Genomic DNA, 24,751 nt, shown 5'->3' on the forward strand with positions numbered 1-24,751 from the left:
TTCTTCTCATGGCATGATAGTTATTTTCATAATGGTAGACAAGCTGAGCAAGTTTGGTCATTTCTTTCCTATGTCTCACCGATACACAACATCTAAAGTGGCAAAAGTTTTTTTCTCTGGGGTTTTTAAGCTTCACGGTCTTCCTACGACCATTGTAGTAGATCGTGATGTTATCTTCACTAGTTTGTTTTGGTAGGAGCTTTTTTGAATGCAGGGTACCATTTTGAATATGAGCTCAGCTTACCATCCTCAATCAGATGGTCAAGCTGAGTCCTTAAATAAGGCTGTTGAGGCCTATTTGAGAGCATATAGTGGCTCTAAACCAAAAAACTGGACTACTTGACTTCCCTTGGCTGAATGGCATTATAATACCACAATGCATGCTTCTACAGGAATGTCTCCATTTAAGGCTTTGTATGGAATGCCACCACCAAAATTGTTGTCTTATGTAGCAGGCACTACAACTAATGTTGCAGTAGATCAGCATTTGCAGACTCGAGAACAAGTGTTGCTGTTGTTAAAAGAGAATTTGAGTAAAGCTCAGAATAGGATGAAAGTTTATGCCGACAGGAACTGTAACATCCCACTCATTCTTTCTTTTATCGTCACAAGTCTCGTTCTGCGCGCTGGACCTTGATGGCGTGTTTTCTTTAAGATATCAAGTGATTTTTAAAGTAAGCCTAATGTTTTAAAGTATTTGAATATTTTAAATGTCCAAGAAATATCTATATGGGATATTTCCAGTGTTATTGAAGAGCTTCAAAAATATTATAATTATGGAAAATCATTTTAATTAAATGATTTTAGTCATTTAAAAATATTATGATATTTAAATTATGTTGAAAACTCTAAATTTATTTAAATAGTTTTATTCTCTTAAAATTAGTTATCAAAATTTCATGATTTAATTAGGGATGAAAATATTTTATATTTTCAGTAAATTAATGTTTACGATTTTTCAAATTAGTGTTTTAGTTCCATCATCGTTAGATAGTTTTGGAGATCCAAAGATGTATGGCATAGATTAAATACCCAAGCCCCTAACATTTTCTCCTTACTTTTTCCTTTCCCCTCTCTCTCCTCTCCCCTTCCCCAGCCAACGTACAGACCCCATTTCTTCTCTCTTTCCCTCGTCGAATTCCTCTCCTTCCCACACAACCTTGCCCCAAGCAGCAGGCTACCACACTGCTCCACCTTCAACGCACCAAGGGCCCCTCCCACGAGCCTTATTGGCGACCTCATGGCCCCACCTCACAAACCCGTCTCTCACTCTCTTCCCAAAACCAAAGCCCAAAGACCCTCTCTTCTCTCCCTCAGTTTTTCCCCACCCAATGCCACAACGCCTCAGCCCCACGCTGCTAGCAGCTCCTCCCTTCGTCGGAGACCACTCAGCCACTAAACCCAATCACCCTCTTCCCTCTCCATTGCATGCACACACACAACCCAGAAATGGGTTTACCCACACAGTTCCACCTCCCAGAAATGGGTTAAGAAACCATAGATCCAGCCTACCGATGTAGCCTCATTCTAAGGTCATGGTAGTGACCACGATGGAGCGGTTACCACCCAAGCAAGTGGCTTCCGATGCCACTGGCTTGAACAGGTAGTGAGCAACGCACAAGTTAATCCCCGACGATGGTATAACTCTCTTTCTCTCGTTATTTATGTTAGATGTTATTTGGTTGTTGTGGAGTTTGCTGTGTACTGAAGTGTTGGGTGTAGTTGTGTAGTGTGTTGTGAAGTGTTGTGGACTGTGCTGTGAAGTGTGAGTGTAAAGTGTGTGGTATAGTGTTTGAAAGGAGTACACGTGGTGTGTACTCCATGTAGTGTAGTGATGCACCGTGTGGCGTGCATCGTAATGACATATGGCATAGAGTGGGTGGAAGGGAGTTAATGTGGAGTGTACTCTAGGTGGTGTCGTGATGCATCAGATGGCGTAGTCGAGGAGCATAGAGTGTGTGGTATAATGTCAGAAACTGTTGAGTAGCGTCTAGGAGTAGTTGTGAGGTGACCCTATTATAGTGACGGGTGTCACGATGTAACTTGGGATTAGCCTCGAACTACGTGACGTGATGGAGGTGTAGTGTGAATGAAGCCTTGTCGTGTTAAGTGTTGGGATGAACTTGTAAAGGGCTGGGAAGTAGGACAGTCCTACTAACTGGATTTGAGTAGAAGTTGGTATTGAAGTATGGAGCTTGTTTATACAAGCTGGCGTTCAACGGATTATAAGTTGATCTTAGGTGATAAAGGGAAAAGTAAATGTGCATCTGGTGAGATACATGTGCCAGACGGATTTACCATATGTAATGGGTAATCTGTCCTAAGCATGGTTACACGATGTGTAAGCCTTAGAGTTGACTTAAAGCCACATGGCATGTATGGATGTGAATAAGGATTTAGTGTTTGCAAGGATGCGTGAAAGAAGTGACGAGTGTATCGTCTATGATTGGGATGCGTGATGTAGTCAATCTGAGTCATGCATTTAACAAAAGAGTAAGATGAAGGTCTTAGTATCTTAACCGTAAGGCGAATCATGGAAGTTCACTTTAGTGGATAAGCACTTGAGGTAGAACGTGGAGTTTGGAAGAGGTATTGACTGTAAGTGGGTTCCGAAGGGTTTAGCATAGTAAGGGACACGGGATAGAAGGAGAGCGTTTCCAAGTGAGGTGTAGTTCTATTTCTAGTTAGTTGCTTATGTACTAAATAAAGAATGACGTTGAGGTTGTGTATACATGTAGGTTGTCTTCTGACACGCACATGAATGGATTGCATGAAGTGAGTATGCCACGGAGTCCAGGTAAGTATTACGTTCATACACTTCTAGAGTTCCCTAAATAAATGGATGAAATGAAACTGAAAATAAAAGATTTTTCCTTTACAAAATGACACGGACAATGTTTTACAAAAGAAAGCTAAGTTTAAGTTTTCAAGTATATATATGTAACGGACCTTCTTAGCAGCCCCTTTTTAGGCACCCCAAAGTATTAAGTGTATGCATGTAAATGGATATTATACATAGTAAGTATTGGATGTATTTTCATGGAATGAAATGTGAGGCTTGTGCCTCTTACTTTAAGCGATGCTTTAAATAACGCGAATAAAATGTGTTAAAATGTCCCTATAAACTGAGGTTTTAAATGCCCCTATGAACTGATGTTTTAAATGATGTCCTGAAAGATTATGTTTAAGCTCATGCTTTTAAATGACATCGATAAATGAATGGACTGATGAATGAATGTTTTAATGTATGAAAATACGTAATGGTCATATGAATGAATGAAAGGTTACCAAAGGACTAGGCAGATTGCAATGCTGGGTAAGTAATACTGGTACTGCACCCGGTGCTGCCCCCTAACTGAAAAGAGATGCTCAAGATGTGGCCATGGGCAGAGTCTAAGTCCAAAAGAAGACCGCTAACCCCCGCACATGGGGCGTTAAAGTGCATAACGGTCAATAAAAGTGATAAGAAAGAATATATATATATATATATATATATGTTAAGAAAGAATGTTTGTATACTCAAACTCTTTAAGAAATGAAGGCAGTGGGCATGGAGAAATGTTTTACGAAGGAAAAGAAACGTTTTACTAAAGACAATCATTTTCAAGAAAAACCCCACCTCGAAATGTTTTTAATTCAACGAATGTCTTATGTACAGTATGTATGGAGTGATGGATGCATGATTGAAAACCAATGTTATTATATTTTAACTGTAGGAAGAAATACTTACGTGTCTTCGACTCATTTTAATTTTTATGTGTGCCCTCCTGAGGACAAGATGAGCGGTACGTGTCGAGAAGAACATGGCCCAAGGGGAAGAGCACGAAAGCCTAGGTCCAATGTTTCATGCGAAATACTTTTAATTATAAAATTTAATGTTTTTCACTGTAACTCTTTTTAAATTAATAAAAAAAATTATTTCATAAGGATGGGGTCTTTCATATCCTGGCATGAAAGGAAAAAGTTTTAAATGAACGGTAATTCCTATCATTTTTTTAAATCATTTTCTAAAAGGTCCCACCACAAGGACAGGCATTACAGGAACAGATCAGAGAGGACCTTTGAGGAAGGAGATTGGATTTTTCTTAAACTTCAACCTTATAGACAGAAATCAGTTGCCATGAGACATAACATGAAACTAGCCCCTCGTTTCTATAGGCCCTTCCAAGTTATTCAAAGGATTGGCTCAATTGCTTATAAGTTGAAACTGCCATCCACATCAAGAATTCATCTAGTGTTCCCTGTATCTTACTTAAAGAAAGAATTAGGGGACCATATTTCTCCTTTGCCTACCCTTCCTCTTGTGAATGATGAGGGAGCTGTTCAACCTGTGCCTGAGAAAATTCTTGAGAGAAGAATGAAGAAAGTGACGAATCATGTTGTCATTGAAGTATTGGTTAAGTGTTGTACAACTTGAGGTCTTTATACCCTCATTTAGTGGGTACTATTTTATTATTGTCACGGGTGCCTTGGGGGCAAGGCTCTTGAAGAGGAGGAGATTGTTATGGGTGCTTGGGAGCTGGCTCATGAAGAGGAGAGAAGCATTAAGGTTGTGTAGTAAGGAAGGGATCAAGTGGCAGTAACGACTTTGACTGCCAGTTAGGAAGCATACAACTTGTAGGAGTGCTGTGTTAATAATACGTTGCATTTTGGTGTAAGTAGGTTATGAGTCATGGTCGTTTAGTTTTGTTTGAGTTTGTATTTCACTTTTTGATCCCTTGTGTTTCAATAAGAATTTGGAGGTTGAGAATTCCTCAAAAATCTCCTGCCAAGATTCATGAAGGGAATCTTGCATTTGGTTCATTCTTTGGCTTGTAGAGTTCTTGTTTCTTCATTGTCTGGTATTCTTTCTGTGTTTTGGGTTGTTTGTGTAGTGCAGTAGTGTTATTGGTAGCAAGAACATTACAAACAATTGCATGTTTCTTTACATGATATTTGTTATCTATCGTTCCAATAATTTTGCTTTAATTTTTTGATATACTTGAATTGGAATAACTTGTTGGAACACCCAAGCTAATGACGGAAATAGTCATGACCAACAATGGACCATCATCAGGCAGGGTTGCCATAGGATCCAGCCACCAACATCTTGGCCCCATGTCAAAGCAACATCTTGGAAGCCCAGCCCAACCATTTGAAAGCAAAGAAAATTTGTGTTCTCCACTTAGATCTGTCGTCGTTAACAACTCTATATCTCCCTCGCTATCTGTTGCAATGTTGGGGGGGGTGTTTGTCCCTCGTCCTTTGAAACGCCGCAGGCCACTACTTGAGAAGCATATTAGCCATGAACAACTCAGATCTATCACTGAAAACCATCACAATCGGATCATCACACCCATATCCATCTAGGTCTGTAGTATTTCTCATGCATTTAGAGCTCCACCACCACCCCTTATATCTACTCTCCCTCATTCTCCCTCCTTACACTAATCATGCCAATCTAACCCAGATCTTTTCCCTCACCATATCGCACCTAACCAGTCTACCACTATGCACTGCAACCATGCCCAAAATCAAGCCAGCCCATTAAAAATTACCCAAGCACCTTCACAGAACAGACCAACCAATAAGGATCTCTCTCTCTCTCTCTCCCATCATTAAGCCTCTTTCTTAGTTTTTCTATTTTTCCTACTTGGCAAGAACTGACTCTTTATGTACTCCATCACAATCAGAGGCCAACTCCATTTGTACTGCCATCAATTCAACCACCTATATCTGCTACATTAGTTCCCTCTCGACAAGTCTCTATTGTTAGTTTTTCATCATCTGCTTTGTTTCTCTTTGTTTTTACAACAATGAAAACTCACTTTCTCAATATACTACACTATGTGGCAGCAACTCTTCTACAGTCTCCACAATCTGGCATGCCCAAATACCCCATTAAAGGTCATTCAACCACCACCACAACACCTCACGGTGCAACATGTACACTATTTTTCTCTTAATTTGAGTGGAATACCCATGATCAGTGCACCTTCATCATCCAAAATTTCATATCTCCCCTATAAGTGGTTCTCAAACTAAAACTAAAATACTTGTAGTCGAAATTGTTGAATATGTGATTTGTGCAGTCTGGTTGTGAACGATGATCGAATAAACGATGAGAAGTGTTGGGATTGGACTGTAGTAATGGTTGTGGATTTGGATTGTGGCCAGGGGCCTTGTGCAGTGTTGGGAATAAATGGAAGTGGTTGTGAATATGTGGAGGGGGGCCCTATGAAGTGTTGGGAACCAGCTTTTAAGCTGTAATGATTTTGTTGTTTGACTTATCGTGATATTGTTTGTTTTATTTAAGTTCATAATTAATGTTGCTATTATGTCATTCATCTATTAATTAATTGTTTCATGTTTCTTTACATTATATTTGTTATCTATGACTCCTACAATATTGCCCTGATTTTTAGATATATTGGAATTGGAATAAACTGTTGGTTGTGTTAAATAATTTTGTGGGTGTGTGCGTATCACAACCCCAAGTTGAGATGGGGCATTGTCTTGGTGGAGCTCCTTTGGTCACTTAAGAACGTATAAAACTGGTTGATGTCTCCTGGGATGTCGTCGGATGACAAAGGTCTCAGGAGAGATGGTAATGATATCAGATCGACACTTTTGCTTCTCTGCTGGTGGAGGCTAGAGGATACCTAGTCACATACGTGCTAGACATAAAGCTAGGCATCGCTCCTTATGAAGCCATACACATGGTCGTTCCCCGTGGTGTGACGAAGGGAGCCAAACCGTGTAGATGGTCTATAGGGGAGATCATGATATGTAACTTAATCAAATGGATACTTTCTAATGAAAATGGGATTTCGGGTGTTGTCTTTTATGAGAACTTGGTATACTCATGTTTGGATAATTGCAAATGTTTCAGTTCTCTAAAATTTCCTATTTTGCTTGATTTCATAGTTTTTCCACCTACTTGTATTTTGAGTGTTATTTTTTGTTTCACTTATTGAGATTTTGGAAATCCCATTGTGATGTCCACACATGCGGCTTTGCAGAGAGGAACCGTAAACTTTGATGCAGAGGACTATTGCGAGCATAGAGATCTGGAGAGTGAAGATCATTAAATTTGTAATTTTGGATGAATATAAATTATTTATTGACTTTATCTATAATAATATCAAGTTTATCTAGGAAGTATTAGATGTTGTTTAGATAAGTGATAAGTGTGAAAATCGAGTCCCAAGAAATCTTCACGTATCTAGAGAAGAGGTTGAACTAAAATCTATTTTTGTAGGGAGAATTTATTGTGGGTGTTAGCATTCAGGATACATCTTCATGATAGACTCGGGCAATCAGTAGAGTACTCCTACTGAAACTAAAACTACTTTCAGATTATTTATTTAAGGGATCCTACTGGTTAGTATTTGTCGAGATTCAAATATAGATATTTTCTAGAGTATTTTCTAGTGCATATTTTGGTGAAAAAATTCTTGGAGAATTTTTATATTCTGTATCTCTCTTTAAGTGTGATCGTGTTCCGTGTTAAAAAATTCATTGGTCAATTTTCAACCCCTTGAGTTCTAAGAGAAAGGCCAATATTTGAAGATCATCAAAGGTTTTAGCTACTATTACGGTAGAGGCAAACAGGTCGTTTGTCTGGTCAAGTAAGAGAGTCAATTGATAAATGTTTTGTAATTGAGAACTTGCTTATAATTTGATTTTCAAATAATAAATTTGACTTTTCTGGGTTTGGCTACCCTAGAGTCATATAGTTTTACTTTTAAAGAGTTCTTTAAAAAGTTTTCCTTCGTTACCAATCATTGTGTTATGCAATTTATTTATTTACTTTATATGCAATTGATTGATTATATAATTGCATACTTGATGGCTAACCAATTTGTTCAAGTGAATTGGTAAATATTTCTGCACATATATACATGGGTAGATTGGAAATTTCAATTAATACTAGTGACTAAAACTTTATTGGAATTGACTCGAATTATAAGTTTCATTAATTTAAAAATTATATAACGGTGATCTTTGATCATGTCATGATGCAATGCAAATCTGCAGTCCATGTCGACGATCAGTCACAAATCACGACATAAAGCAGATTTTTCTACGAGGTCCCTTCACCTGTTCTTTCAATTCATCTTAATTTAATTCAGAGCTCCATGAATGACTAGCCGAATGTAGTCACGTTACATCAAATTGATGGATTCTTCATTGATAATATCATCGGTACTATCCTGATCCTAGTCATCTCACAAGAAGGCTAGTTCTGGAAATGTGTCGCCCTAGTTCAATGTTTAGAACCATCAATCATTCACTCAAAGCTTCCATGCCATCTACGGAGCAATAATTCCCTCCATGTGTTGAAGAAATGGAGCCTGATCTAGTTGTTCACCTTGTGCCATGTCATTGATCGTCGAGCACGCGTAGTTATTCTTAAGCTAGCGGCAACCTCTTATTTATAGTACCTAATGAAAATTATGCACTGATTCTTCAGAGATTATTTTATAGGCTGCAACCTCCAATTATTATTATTAAAAATTATATATCTACAAGAAAAATAACTTTTTGCATCACTTAAAATTATCGCAAAAAACATAAATAGTGTCGCCTAAAATTGTCACCCAAAAACTTTTTCGCATCAAAATGAAATATTAATGCAAAACTAACACACCTATTTGCGACGAAACTTGTTGCTGCTAATAGAGGATAGGAGCAATGCAAAAAGACATTCCAAATGGTAAGAGAAGTCATTTTTGTATCGAACAACATCACCACAAATAGTCTCAATTGTGGTCGCAAAAAAAAAAAAAAAAAACACTAACCATGGTTAATTATTGTAGGTAGAAATCTTTCGGACGAGTTTTTCTTGTCGGAAGAAGGTCATTTTTTACGCAATTTTTTGTCACAAATAATTTTATGCGACGATTTTATCGCCACAAATGTTATCAAATAAAAAAAGAAAACAATATTGAAAAAAAAAAAACCTAAAAACAGTACACATTGCGAACACGTTAAAAATGAGTGCGTTATTCTAGTGTTATTCTCTCGCTATTCTAGAGTGCACACTTAAAACAATATATAGCGTTGCTCTCATGGATTTACTTGTTTTTGAATAGGCCAATGCATGTCCCTATCCAAGAAGAAAAAGATTTCGTCGTGATCAAGCGGAGGAATCGTGAGAATCTAGGCCAACTTACCAGCTTGGTGCACTATAAGCAGGTTGTGTGAGGCCAAGCAGGTCATCCTTCATGGAGAATCCAATAAAGAAAATGTAGGACATGATCTAAAGATATCCAGCACCAAGCTGCCTCTGTCCAAAATTTGCTGATCAGCTAGAAGCCTAGAATGATTTTTTTTTTTTTTTTAAAAAAAAAATGAGATGAGATAGTTTGAGATGAAAGATAAAAGTTAAATTAAAAAAGTTAAAATTATTTATTATATTTTGTGTAAAAATTTAAAAATTTATAATATTAAGATGAGATAAGATGAGATATTTTCTAAATTTAAATATAAAATTCCATCATAACTGGAGTACTACTTCTCATAGTTCTGTTTTTCTTCCATATTTGAAGGAGGTCTAGAGTTAGCTTGCTCAAAACAGCCCCAATTCCAACGGGTGCATGGCCCATTTTAGGTCACCTCCCTCTGTTGGGAGGAACCTAACCTCCCCACGAAATTTTTGGGAGCCACGGCTTTTACCCTCCAAATAGGATTGTTGTACGTGTGGCCTTATTTTATTTTATTCTTTTTTTATTTTTATTTTTTATTTTTGGTGTGTGTTTGTTTAGTGGGATTGGAATCTAATTTTTGGCTTGTTTGGAAACACAAAACATCTTATCAAATCTCATAATTTTATTACCATTCTCTCCACAAATATCACTTAAATATAAATATTTTTTAATTTCAAATTTTCAATTTTTTCATCTAATAATTATCTAATAATATTTACAACATTCCCAAATTTTTAAACAAAACATTAAAAATAATACAACTTTTCATCTCATCTCACTTCTCATACTAGTACTAAGGGAAAGTTTGTATAATGAGTTGAGTTGAGCTGAATTAAGTTGAGAGTTGAAAGTTGAATAAAACATTTTTAGAATATAGTTTTTTAATATTATTTTTGTTTTGAGATTTGAAAAAATTGAATTATTTATTATATTTTGTTTGAAAGTTTAAAAAAATTGTAATGATTAGATCATAAGATGAGATCAACTCATTATCCAAAAGAGATGAGATGAGATGAATTGTTTATAATATTACAGCTCAAACCCTTGCATTTGTACTCAACAAAAAAACATCGAAGCTCTAGTTCCATGTTGATTAATCCAGTCTCTTTTAGCTTCATTGGAAAGATTTCCACACAAAGAGACAAATTCAACATACACATGAGCAGATAAATTTTGTATATTGAGATAAATAAGAAAGCACAAAATAGATATAATCTCATCTTATCTCAAAATTTCACAACTACTCAGTCCCCGAAATATTAAAAACACAAATACATTTCAATTTTAAATCTTCAACTTTTTAATCTGATCATTACCTACCATTTACAAATTCCCCAAACTTCAAAATAAAACAAAATTTTCAAATTTTCAAAGCAAGAATAATATTAAACAATTATATTCTAATAATATTTTAACTTTATATAACTTTTATTCAATTAGTTTTCTTTCATTTTCCAAAACTTAATACAACATCTTAACTCAAATTTTTTTCATTATTATTCACAAGCCATTTGGCTTTTATTTACATAATTCTCATTTCATCTCACTTTTCAAACAAATCTTAAATATTACAGCTCAAGCCCTTGCATTTGCATTCAAAAAAAGAACATGAAAGCTCTAGTTCCATGTTGATTAATCCCACCTACAATAGCTTTGTTGAAAAGATTGCCACACAGAGACAAATTGATCAACATGCATATGAGCAGATAAATCATGTAAAATGAAAAAATAAGATATCACGAAAGGGATAACTATCGTCATTTTTAAGCAAAGTAGGAAGTTTGTACACAAAGATGAAGCTTGAAATTCTCTGAGTTTCTTGTAACTTAATTCCTCAATATCACTTAGGGCTTGTTTGGAAACACAAAACATCTCAAATGATCTCAAAATTTCACTAATATTCATTCCCTAAACATCACTCAAACACAAATAGTTTCAATTTCAAATCCTCAACTTTTCCATTTTATCATTAAAATTTTTCTAAACTTCAAAATAAAACACAAAAACCAATACAAATTTTCCAAACTTCAAAACAAGAATAATATTAAAGATCACATGCTAATAATATTTTAACTTCATAATAATTTTATTCAACTTCTCCACTCTCCTTTCCCAAAATCCAATTAAATATTTTAACTCAGACCATTTTACCATTATTTACTAATTTCTTTTATCTCATTTTACTTTCCAAACAATCCCTAGTTATTACAATGCAAACCCTTACAATTACATTTAAGAAAAGAGCATCAAACCTCTAGTTCCATGTTGATTAATCTCGCTTCTATTAGATTAGTTGAAAAGATTGTCACACAAAGAGAAAAATTTAACACGAATATGAGTGGATAAATCATATAAAACGAGAAAAATAAGATAACACAGAAGGGATAACTATCCTCATTTTTAAGAATAAGGGGACGTTTGGACGCAAAAATGAAACATGAAATTATTTTAATTTTTCATAATTTCATTCCCGAACATTACATAAGACTTGTTTGGAAACACAAACCATCTCATGTAATCTCAAGATTTCACTACTAGTCACTCCCCAAACATTTCTAAAACAGAAACATTTTTTAATCTTAAATTTTCAAAATTTTCATTTAATAATTACCTATTCATTAAAATTTTACCAATTTCCCAAATAAAACATACCAAATAATACAAAATTTTCATTTTTCAAAACAAAAGTAATATTAAAAAAATCATATTCTAATAATATTTTAACTTTATAATATTTTTATTCAACTTTTTTTCTCTCATTTCTTAAAACTCAATAGAACATCTTAACTTAAACAATTCCACTACTATTCACAGATCATTCAACTATTATTTATAGAATTCTCATCTCATCTTATTTCCCAAACAAGCACTAAATAGTATAGCTCAAACTCTTGCATTTGCATTCAACAAAAGAGCATCAAAGCTCTAGTTCCATGTTCAATAGTCCCGTCTCTATTAGCTTCCTTGAAAAGATTGCCACACAACGAGAGAAATTTAACATGCATATGAGCAGATAAATCATGTAAATGAGAAAAATAAGATAGCACAAAAGGGATAACTATCCTCATTTTTAAGAAAAAGTGGGCGTTTGGACACAAAGAGGAACCATAAAATTATCGAAACTTCTCATAATTTCATTTACAAAAATCACTTAACGCTTATTTGGAACATAAAATATCTCATCTATTGTCAAAATTTCACTACCATTTACTCTCCAAACATCACTCAAACACAAACGTTTTTCAATTTTAAATTTTTAATTTTTTCATCTAACTATTATCTAATCATTAAAAATTTTACAAACTTCCAAATAAAACACAAAAAACATACAATACAAATTTCTAAAATTACGAAATAAAAATAATATTTTTATTTAACTTTTTCTCTCTTATTTTTCAAAACTCAATAGAACATCGTAACTCAAATCATTTCACTATTACTCACAAACTATTTAACTATTATTTACAGAGTTCTTATATTTTCTCACTTCCCAAACAAGCCCTAAATATTACAACTCAAACCCTTGCATTTGCATTCAACAAAAGAGCATCAAAGCTCTAGTTCCATGTTGATTAATCCCGTCTCTAACAGCTTCATTGAAATGATTGCGACACAAAGAGACAAACTCAACCTGCATATGAGTAGCTAAATTAAGTAAAATGAGAAAAATAATAGTTCATAATAGATAATAAGGCAACTATGGATTTGCTACTAATATGCCTCATCCTCTTGCACTAGACCGGCTCACGTGATTGCTGCTTTCATATCTCTCTGTTATTACTTTTCTTGTATAAATCTTAAGCTACAGCCGTATAGTTAACTCTTGTAATTCTCTATATATATATATACATGAATACAATTACTCCACTCGATATTGAGGAAGATTAATACAACATTTGCAATACTGTCATTATTTCTTTATGGTATCACAGAGCCAGAAAACCAATGTTTAAGAGAATCTTGCTCCCATGGCATCCACTATCATTTTGGCAAGTCACTCACTCTTTTTTTTTTTTTACCTTTTTTTTTCAAACAATGTCTCTTTCTGCCCCACTTAGCCTATAAAAACTTGTCACCATAAAACTCACTAAGGATAACTTCCTCCTATATCAGTAGAGGCCAACAATTGATTGGCTATGTTGATGGAACAATCCCATGTCCTCCACCAACAATTAATATTAGTTCTAAAAGATGACAAAATCCAAACTATTCCCAATCTAGAATTTTCTCAATAGTACAACCAGGATCAGGTAATCCTTGGTGCCATCATGCCTTCTCTTTCATAATCAATTACCACCCACATGGTGGACCTTGAAACATCCAAGGATGTTTGGTGTGCTCTTGAGCGCATATTTTCCAACCATGCACGAGGATGAGTGGTAGGCATATGTCTTGACTTATCCACTCTCAAGAAGGGCAACATGTCCATGTCCGAATACTACCAACGAGTGAAGACCTCTACTAATATATTGGCAGAAGTTGGTGAACTACTTCGTGATTATGAATTCTTAACATATATTCTGAATAACAGCAAGTGGGCACCAAGTATGTTGAGATCGATTACACTTTGTCCACGAACAAGTTCAGAGACGGACTCTCAATGTTCAGTTCCCACCTAGCGAGTCCCAACTTGTAGTTGCACTGATGAAACCTTTAGTCACTGTTCAATTTCAAGCTCTTTGTGCCAAGTTGTGCATCCGATTCCTTCTGCTTAGCTTTAGGGGGGATAATAAGGCAACTATGGATTCAGCTACTTATATGCCTTATCCTCCTCCTACGCAAGACCATCTCTCGTGATTGCTGCTTTCGTGTCTCTCTGTTATTACTATCCTCGTATACATATTAAGTTACAGCTGTATAGTCAACTCTTGTAATTCTATATATACATGAATATAATTACTCCACTCGATATTGAGGGAGATTACAACATTTGCAATACTATCATTATTTCTTTGATAACCATCCACATATTTTAGAATGAAAAAATCTATTCTCAAATTGGTATAGAACACATCTAATAGAATACTTATATGTCATAATTTGATTTAGAAGATAAATTTGAAAACCTGATAATCTTTCAAATCAAATGTTACGATTTAACTGATGCATACATGGTGTATTCTACACAGACTTGAGAATAAAATAACCCAATAATAAGTTAACATTGTGGACGGTATTTTTGAAAAGGGTAATATGTAAAATGCTGGCCACTTATATATGTTTCAAATTCTAAAGAGAATGAATGGTTTGAAAGGGTAAAATGTAACTTTATGAAGGATAAAGTTTCTATGAATTAAGCCAGAGAAGACTTGTTAATTTGTTTTTCGATACTTTTGTACCCTTTTGAGTCCTTATAAATGAGAAGAATCCTAAAAGTACATCACTATCCTACAACTATTTAAGAGATCTGCTGACACTTGGTAGATCTCTTGTTAAAGAAGATAAGAAGGCCACTTTATGTATTAAATTATGATAATTTGACTTTACATTATGTCACCCCCAAAAATACTCGTGAACAGTTGGAACATATGGTAATAAAAGCATTATTATAAGTTCACCAAAAGATATCCTCCAAGCTGCCTCTTGCAAAATATTGTCGCCAATAATGGATCTTCTTTCCCTTCTTTCCCCTTGCCTAAATTCTGTTGTAGTTGGAGCACTTGCCATAGCTCTGTTGTTATTTCATCTTTTAAGGAGGTCTAAAGATGGCTTGCTCAAAACCCCACCAAGTCCGCCGGGTGCATGGCCTATAGTGGGTCACCTGCCTCTATTGGGAGGAAGCCAACTTCCCCACAAAACTTTGGGAGCCATGGCAGACAAATACGGTCCGGCTTTCACTATCCAGATAGGGTTGCACCTAGCCTTGGTGTTGAGCAATTGGGAGGTGGCTAAGGAGTGCTTCACAACCAACGATGTCGCTGTTTCCTCTCGACCCAAACTTGTTGCTTCAAAGCAATTGGGATATAACTCTGCCATGTTCAGCCGCGCAGCCTATGGTTCCTATTGGCGTGAATTGCGTAAAATAGTCACCGTAGAGCTACTCTCTAATCGTCGGCTTGAACTTCTTTCTCACGTTCGAGTCTCCGAAGTTGAGACCTCCTTAGCACAGCTATACAAACTTTGGACCAAGCAAAGGGACAACTCAGGCCAGGTTATGGTGGATCTGAAGCAGTGGATTGGGGACATGAATCTTAACTTGATTGTTAGGATGGTTGCTGGAAAGCGGTACGACTTTTCTACTAGTATAGGGGATCATAACAAAGAAAAGGCACGTAGTTTTCAAAAAGCATTGAGGGAGTTTTTTCGTTTGCTTGGGTTGTTCGTGGTGTCGGATGCCATTCCTTGCCTTGGTTGGTTGGATTATGGTGGACATGAGAAGGCCATGAAGAGAACTGCCAAAGAATTGGACAGTATGATTGGGGAATGGCTGGAAGATCATAAGCGTAAGAGGGCTTTAGGTGAGGGTAAAGGGGAGCAAGATTTCATGGATGTAATGCTTTCTATCCTCGATGGTGCAGACCAGCTTGCAGGCAATGATGCGGATACAATCAACAAAGCCACATGTTTGGTAGGCATTCGCTTTTCTCTTCTATATATTCTGCAATATTTGTGCCAATTGATTAATATCATGTTACCCAAAAACTCAATTTCCCGACCATAGTTTTCAAACCTTTAGATGACTCAAATTAACAATTCGTCATTAGACTAACAATTCACTTCTAAGACTGAAAATCCCACAGCCCATTATCCAAATGATAGAGAATATAATAAAATAGAAAAGGATTGAGATGGAGAAAAGAGAAGGAGGCCGGGAGAGAATTTGATAAATATAAGAATCTAATTGCTATTAAGGTTTCTTGGGCTTGAATGTAAGGGGAAAATATATGAATTTGGCTACGTACAAGTAAAGTCGCGTACTAATTTACGTATTAATACTGATTCATTCATATTCAAATTCAAATTAGTACTGTTTTTAATAAAATTTACTTTTTGACCAATCACATTAGATTAGTGTACAGATTAGTCCGCAATTGTGCTTATAATTAGATTTTTTCAAAATATATATCACTCAAGTTTGCAGAAAAATAATTGTTGTATTTTATTTTCCTCAATTTTTGCTTCACAAGGTTTGAACTTGCATGGGTTAATCCTGCATAATAACCCGATGTATAAAACAATCTTTTGATTTCTGTTTTGTGTCCGCAAGAAGTTATTATAATAAAATAGGAAAATAAAACAGAGATCGTGTGTTCAGCTATGATTATTTTTAAGAAGAATGATTGAGTTGTTCCAATTCTACCTTCAAGGTAATGAGTTATGAATTTTCAACAAAATTGCACCTTGCAGAATCTGATCGCAGGGGCCGGTGACGCCAACACTCTTACCCTAACTTGGGCAATATCGCTCTTGCTAAACAACCGGCATGTGCTTAGAGAGGCCCAAGATGAGCTTGACATCCAAGTGGGAAAGGAAAGACTTGTTGAGGACTCAGATATCAGTAAATTGGTCTATCTCCAAGCCATTGTGAAAGAGACATTACGTTTATATCCAGCAGCTCCATTAGGATCGCCGAGAGAATTCAGTGAGGACTGAATCATAGGCGGATACCATGTCACTAAAGGCACCCGACTCATTACCAACATTTGGAAAATTCAAACGGATCCACTGATATGGTCAGACCCTCTGGAGTTTAAGCCGGAAAGCTTTTTATCAACCCACAAGGATTTTGACGTCAGGGGTAAAAATTTTGAATTGATCCCATTCGGAAGTGGTCGAAGAGTGTGCCCCGGAGCAACTTTAGCCCTTCAAGTGGTACATTTGACACTGGCTCGTATTTTGCACATGTTTGAGATCTCAACTCCCTCGAATGCACAGGTTGATATGACTGAGAGCTTTGGACTGACAAACATGAAAGCCACTCCCCTCGAGATTCTCATCGCACCTCGCCTACCTTCCAAGCTTTATGCATTGAAGACCATCAAATAGAATTCATGCATGCATGCATGCAGTATGGGTCTCAGAATTGTAGTTTGATCAAGATTTCCAAAACTTTGCTTAATTTAGTTGTCCAATAAATTAATTAGTAGTGCCGCTTTGCACCATGCACGTAAAAGTTGGTACGTAATTATTGTACGTAATAGATTGGCAATTACAATATGCCTACATGATTGAACATTAATATATATTGGAACCTGGTATGGAAAACCATGCACCTGATCTATGCTCGATGGCCTCCATAATGTTAGTCAATACATGATAATGAATAAATTTAGTTTTTCTCATTCTGGCACTCGATTTTATCTCAAGAAAATTGTTTTTTATATACACAATACAGTGCTGAAAATTGTGCGTCGCATTCATCCACGAATTCTATATGTTTTATATGTGATGAGTGCTAACGACACGTAAATGATGCATGGAGATTCAAAATTTTTGCAATACTTATGATTAGGCCTGCAACCCGGCCAACCCGGGCTGTGTTTGGACTCGACCCAACCCTGTCCGATTATCAGAAGAACAAAACACAACTCGATCCGACTAAAGTCGGATCATCCGACTTTGCTCAGAATACCGAAATAGGCACAAAACTCGCCGGATTTCCACCACGAACTTGGTGTAGTAGAAACATACAGCGTAGTGGAGACGCCGGCCGAACAATAAGATGACGACAACTCGCGTTTTCCTTGGTCTAGTACCCCGTAAGAATGAAGACACCGCCGCTAGTGACACACCGATGAGGATCGCCAGATCTCCTCCGCGAACTTGGTGTAGCAGAAAACATACAACATAGTGGAGACGCCGGCCGAACAATAAGATGACGACAACCCACGTTTTCCTTGGCCTCGTACCCCGTAAGACCGAAGACACCGCTGCCAATAACACACCGATGAGGAACCATGAATCAAGTCCACCAACCACGTTTTCCGTCGAGTCCATGAATCGAGTCAAGACCCGATCCCTCAACCTCAACAGAGTCTCCATGAGCGCCCTCCCATATTTTCCCCAGCTCTGAAACCATCTCTTGGGGAGAAACTCGTTGATCTCTTGGGGAGAACTCATCCCACCACGTGAACGTCTTCTTCATCTCATGCTGGCTCCGAGCCTTCCGTCGAGTCCATGAATCGAGTCAAGATCCGATCCCTCAACCTCAATAAAGTCTCCATGAGCACCCTCCCATAGTTTCCCCAGGTCAGACGATCTCTTGGGGAGAACCTGTTGGCATGAACACCCCCCTTCCTGAAAATTTGAGATCTAGAAAGAAAATAAAAAAGACGAAGACGGGTTGAGCGAGTTGTACGGTTCGAATCCGACCACTAGCCAAAATCGTTCTTCTCAGATCGGGTCGGGTCGGTGTTCATGGATAGGCCGGGTCGCTCGGTTTCCTGCACAGGCCTACTTATGATCAGATCACGTAGAGTTTTCTACCCAAACTCCAAGGTGATAGACCTGTATTGTAATATCTAGGTCGGGCCAAGTCCAAGCCGTACCATAGGCCAGACCCATGAAGACTCTACATAGTGTTTTTTTGGTAAGTTGACTCTTTTTCCTATTCAGTTTCTTTTTTTTCTTTTTCCGTTATCCTCTATCACCCCCACGCCCGAAGCCCCTCTTCCCTCCATCATCTCTACACCGTTTTTCTCTCCTCATATTCCAACTCCCGCACGGTTTCTGCACTTTTATTTTTTTCTCTCACATAAAGTTTTTCCACTCATCATGCCAAGATACTCAGGCTCTCGCTCTCTCCTGAAATTTGTTTTTGGTTCGTCTCTCGTTGCTGCTGTGTTTTCCACGAACCTTGCACTCTCGTCGCCTTTGGTTGATCTTCACTGGTGAGTCACTTTCTCTCATCTTATCTCTCTCTTCTTCTCTTTCTATTGTTTCTGTATTCAATATGAATCCTAATTTTCATTTTAGGTTTGTGTTAAATTGAACCCTAGAACGTTTCCTTTTATCTCCGTTGGACCGAAGCTAACGCTGTCTCTGGCATTTCTTCTCTTCGCGCAGGTGAGCTCTTTCGCCTCAATCTTCTACGCTCTGTTCTCATCCTCACTCTCACTCTCGTACACACAGATTCACTTTCCCCCTCTGTTTTCACACAACCTCTGTTTTATTTTCACATACATGCCCATATCTCTCTTCGTAACTTGAGACTTTAACCAATTTTAGTTTGTGCTCTTCTTTCCTTTTGAGTCCTACCACCGTGAGCACACCTTGCGTAAATACTGGTAAGGCGGACTTCTTGCTCTCCAAAATTCAAGTAATTAATTTTTAAGTGCATATTCTTTTGTATATATGTATCTTCGGAAGATGGTGATTTATATATATATATATATTGTGCTGGGAATTGCGGTTTTGTGATGAAAGGTGGATGGTTTGTGAATTGATGTGGGTTGTGAGGATTGTAGTTACAGGCTGTATATGTTGTTTTGTTGGAGTTTGAAGTGATTGTTGGGTGTTGTTAAGTGAGAAATAAGATTGAAGGAAGTTGCTGGAAATTTTCTGTGGGTTATGTTGGAATGATGAAATCAATAGACGATGTTGTTTTTTTTGTGTGTTGCGGGCTGGGAGTATTTGATGGCTGTTTGAGTCAATTTTTATAGGTTGTTCAGTTGTTGTGATGTTGTGAGGTGGAATATTACGAAGCTATTCGGGTTTTTAGGGGACTATTCAAGTTTATTTTTATTTTTTATGATGGATTTTGAGTTAATAGGGTTTGGTTTGGGTTGTTATCAAACGATTAGTAGCTTTCTGGGTTGGTTTATTTAAAATTTTGGTTTATGTTTTGACTAGGTGGTGATACTGTTATTAGAGTTTAGACCCAAGAGTAGATACTACACGAAAGTCAAGTAAACGGGATTTCTATATTAGATTTTGCAAAAAAAGAAAATGAAATGAGGTTGACTTTTAAAAATATGCATGTTTGTTTTTTAAAAGAAATCTGAAAGACAACCTCAATTATTTGTTCTGGCATTACTTATAACTCTGTATGAAAGAGAAAATACTTTTGTCATGAATGGTGTAGACATGAGCTTATTTTGCATATTATTTATGAACTTTGTAAAAAGAGCGAAAATGAGATTCTTAAAATTTTATTGTGGTTAAAATGAAGATACTTTGATTTTGCTCTGTTGAATATATGAAATGATCTGAAGCTGTTCAGTATTCTATTATGATATGATGTGTAAGCTAAAAAACTTTGGCATGAGTTTCTGATTTTACATCTGAATATAATCTATTTCTGATGATATGTTCGTTTTGCTTATGTTAAGGCCTCGCCATGGGCATAATAGTGGCATCAGGCCCCGCCATGGATATAATAGTAGCATAAGGCCCTGCTATGGGTGTAATAGTGGCATACGACCCCGTCATGGATATAATAGTGGCATACGGCCTCACCACGGGTATAATGTGGCACAACCCTACCATGGTGATGAAACATGGAAAACGACCTCACCACGGGTATAATGTGGCACAAACCTACCACAAGGATAAAATATGGAATACGGCCCAACCACGGGTATAATGGTGATTTATAAACCTACCACAGGGGTGAAACATGGTACTTAGCCACGGGTATAATGATGGTTTATAACCTTATCACGGGGATTAAAGGTGGTATCTGTCTCGATATGATGCCCCAATAAAATAAGAAGATTATGTTTCAGTTTACGATATACCAAAAGATTTTTGGAATAAGAACTTTTCTCAAAACTTCGCTCTGATATTTTGTAATATGTTTTGTTTTTTGCATTTTGATGCGAGACCTGACCCAAGAGCCAGATTTGACCCAGTCTCGGCTTGGAATATTGGGGGGCTAGCATGGATTATTTATTGGACTTTTGAACCCAACGCAAGAGCACATAATTGTATTAATAAAATAAAATAAAAATAAAGAGAAAGCAAGAGCTCATACAGCTCGTATTTTTGCTCAAAAAGCTTTTCAAGTTAAGCAAGTGGGAAGGGCTAGATTATATTTTACTAGTTTTTTCTTGCAACAATGGTAGCAATCACTACTGAACTCACCAGAGTAATCATTTGTGGCCATAAAGCATCACAAACGCCAAAGATCGTAAAAAAGATTCATTTTTTTAGTATGTATACATAAATGGCCGAACTGAATTGTTAGATTTACCTATATGTGTTGTTTATGGGGTACAGTCATGAAGATAATTAATACAGATGGATATATCTTTTTCGATTTTCTGCATTAATTGGAGTGATTCTCTCCCTAATAACTCGGAGGCTTTACCTAGAATACATTGTTGTGTGCCTATGTAGGACTTATCAGATGCATCGTGGGTTCTTTGGCATTCACTACGATGGACCTATAAGTACCAAATTTCCATTCCAACCATCAACATCAAGAATGAGAAAAATTGGTTGCACAATTGCAGAATTTTTTTCTAAAAAAATAGCTGATACCATATGAGTCAGGAAGAAAGATAAAAAAAATGTTGGGCTAATAAAAATGTAGCTGTACACCTTAACATTCTTCCACCATCGAGAACGGACAGTTTCCGGGAGATACTCATTGACATCTTCTTTGATGCGAGACCTAACCTAAGAGCCAGATCTAACCGAGTCTCGGCTTGGAATATTGGGGGTTTAGCATGGATTATTTACCCACCTTTTAAACCTAACGCAAGAGCACATAATTGATTTAATAAAATAAGACAAAAATAAAGAGTAAGCAAGAGTGCATACAGCTCACTTTTTTGCTCGAGAAGCTTACCAAGTTTAGCTGGTGGGAAGGGCTAGATTACAATTTACAAGTTTTTTCTTGCAACAATGGTAGCAATCACTACTGAACTCACCAGAGCAATCATTTGAGGCCATAAAGCATCACAAACGGCAAAAATCGTAAAAAGGATTCATTCTTTTATTATATATATATATATATAATGGCTGAATTGAATTGTTAGATTTACCTATATGTGCTGTTTATAGGGGTACAGTCGTGAAGATAATCAATACAGATGGATATATCTTTTTTGATTTTCTGCAATAATTGGAGTGATTCTCTCCCTAATAACTCGAAGGCTTTACCTAGCACACATTGTTGTCTGCCTCTGTATGACTTATCAGATACATTATGGGTTCTATGGCATTCACTACAATGGACCTTTAAGTACAAAATATCCATTCCAACCATCAACATCAAGAATGAGAAAAATAGTTTGGAAAATTGCAGATTTTTTTAAAAAACGCTGATACCATATCAATCCGCAAAAATGATAAAAAAAGCGTTGGTTTCATAAAAGCGTAGCTGTACCCCTTACTCTTCTTCCACTATTGAGAATGAAGAGTTTCCGTGAGATGCTTGTTGACAATTTCTCTGATGCGAGACCTGACCCAAGAGCCAGATCTGACCCAGTCTCGACTTCGAATATTGGGGGGGTTAGCAAGGATTATTTATCGACCTTTTGAACCCAACGCAAGAGCACATAATTGTATTAATGAAATAAGACAAAAATAAACAGTAAGCAAGAGCTCATACAGCTCGAATTTTTGCTCATAAAGCTTATCAGGTTCAACTAGTGGGAAGGGCAAGATTATGTTTTACTAGTTTTTTCTTGCAACAATGATAGCAATCACTATTGAACTCACCAGAGCTATCATTTGAGGCCATAAAGCATCACAAAAGCCAGAGATCGTAAATAAGATTCCTTCTTTTAGTATGTATATAAAAATGGCTGAATTGAAATTTTAGATTTACCTATACGTGTTGTTTATAGGGGTACAATCGTGAAGATAATGAAAATAGATGGATATATCTTTTTCGATTTCTTGCATTAATTGTAGTGATTCTGTCCCTAATGATATGGATTCTTTGGCAATCACTACGATGGATCTATAAGTACTAAATATCCATTCCAACCATCAACATCAAGAATGAGAAAAATTGGTTGGAAAATTGCAGTATTTTCTCTAAAAAAAGGGCTGATACCATATTAGTTCGGAAGAAAGATTAAAAAAGTGTTGGGTTCATAAAAGTGTAGCTGCACGCCGTACCCTTCTTCCACTGTCGAGAACGGAGTGTTTTCGTGAGATGACGGTTGACATTTTCTTTGATGCAAGACCTGACCCAGTCTCGGCTTGGAATATTGGGGGTGGTTAGCATGGATTATTTATCGACCTTTTGAACCCAACTTAAGAGCACATAATTTTATTAATAAAATAAGACAAAAATAAAGAGTAAGCAAGAGCTCATACAGCTCGCATTTTTGCTCAAGAAGCTTATCAAGTTCAGCAAGTGAGAAAGGCTAGATTATGTTTTACTAGTTTTTTCTTGCAACAACGGTAGCAATCACTACTGAACTCACTAGAGCTATAATTTGAGGCCATAAAGCATCACAAAAGCCAAAGATCGTAAAAAAGATTCCTTCTTTTAGTATGTATATATAAATGGTTGAACTGAAATGTTAGATTTACCTATACGTGTTGTTTATAAGGGTACAGTTGTGAAGATAATGAATACAGATGGACATATCTTTTTCGGTTTTCTGCATTAATTGGAGTGATTCTCTCCCTAATAACTCGGAGGCTTTACCTAGAATACATTGTTGTGTGCCTATGTAGGACTTATCAGATGCATCGTGGGTTCTTTGGCATTCACTACGATGGACCTATAAGTACCAAATTTCCATTCCAACCATCAACATCAAGAATGAGAAAAATTGGTTGCACAATTGCAGAATTTTTTTCTAAAAAAATAGCTGATACCATATGAGTCAGGAAGAAAGATAAAAAAAATGTTGGGCTAATAAAAATGTAGCTGTACACCTTAACATTCTTCCACCATCGAGAACGGACAGTTTCCGGGAGATACTCATTGACATCTTCTTTGATGCGAGACCTAACCTAAGAGCCAGATCTAACCGAGTCTCGGCTTGGAATATTGGGGGTTTAGCATGGATTATTTACCCACCTTTTAAACCTAACGCAAGAGCACATAATTGATTTAATAAAATAAGACAAAAATAAAGAGTAAGCAAGAGTGCATACAGCTCACTTTTTTGCTCGAGAAGCTTACCAAGTTTAGCTGGTGGGAAGGGCTAGATTACAATTTACAAGTTTTTTCTTGCAACAATGGTAGCAATCACTACTGAACTCACCAGAGCAATCATTTGAGGCCATAAAGCATCACAAACGGCAAAAATCGTAAAAAGGATTCATTCTTTTATTATATATATATATATATAATGGCTGAATTGAATTGTTAGATTTACCTATATGTGCTGTTTATAGGGGTACAGTCGTGAAGATAATCAATACAGATGGATATATCTTTTTTGATTTTCTGCAATAATTGGAGTGATTCTCTCCCTAATAACTCGAAGGCTTTACCTAGCACACATTGTTGTCTGCCTCTGTATGACTTATCAGATACATTATGGGTTCTATGGCATTCACTACAATGGACCTTTAAGTACAAAATATCCATTCCAACCATCAACATCAAGAATGAGAAAAATAGTTTGGAAAATTGCAGATTTTTTTAAAAAACGCTGATACCATATCAATCCGCAAAAATGATAAAAAAAGCGTTGGTTTCATAA

The 24,751-nt window shown here is 36.5% G+C and overlaps 1 long non-coding RNA gene and 1 pseudogene across 2 annotated transcripts; both read left to right on the forward strand.

Annotated features, from left to right (window-relative positions):
* The first annotated feature begins 14,659 nt into the window (after positions 1-14,659).
* On the forward strand, positions 14,660-17,216 carry LOC122295744 (annotated as a pseudogene).
* A 1,438-nt stretch (positions 17,217-18,654) lies between these two features.
* On the forward strand, positions 18,655-20,916 carry LOC122295745. 2 transcript variants are annotated; one of them, XR_006238239.1, is made up of 3 exons: positions 18,655-19,021; positions 19,107-19,417; positions 20,462-20,916. It is a non-coding gene; the product is annotated as an uncharacterized LOC122295745 (long non-coding RNA). The 2 variants fall into 2 exon arrangements; XR_006238238.1 differs by having other exon boundaries at positions 18,658-19,021; positions 20,483-20,916.
* The last annotated feature ends 3,835 nt before the right edge of the window (positions 20,917-24,751 follow it).

The sequence above is a fragment of the Carya illinoinensis genome, chromosome 15 (genome assembly GCF_018687715.1).
Source record: "Carya illinoinensis cultivar Pawnee chromosome 15, C.illinoinensisPawnee_v1, whole genome shotgun sequence".
In the NCBI taxonomy this organism is placed as follows: Eukaryota; Viridiplantae; Streptophyta; class Magnoliopsida; order Fagales; family Juglandaceae; genus Carya; species Carya illinoinensis.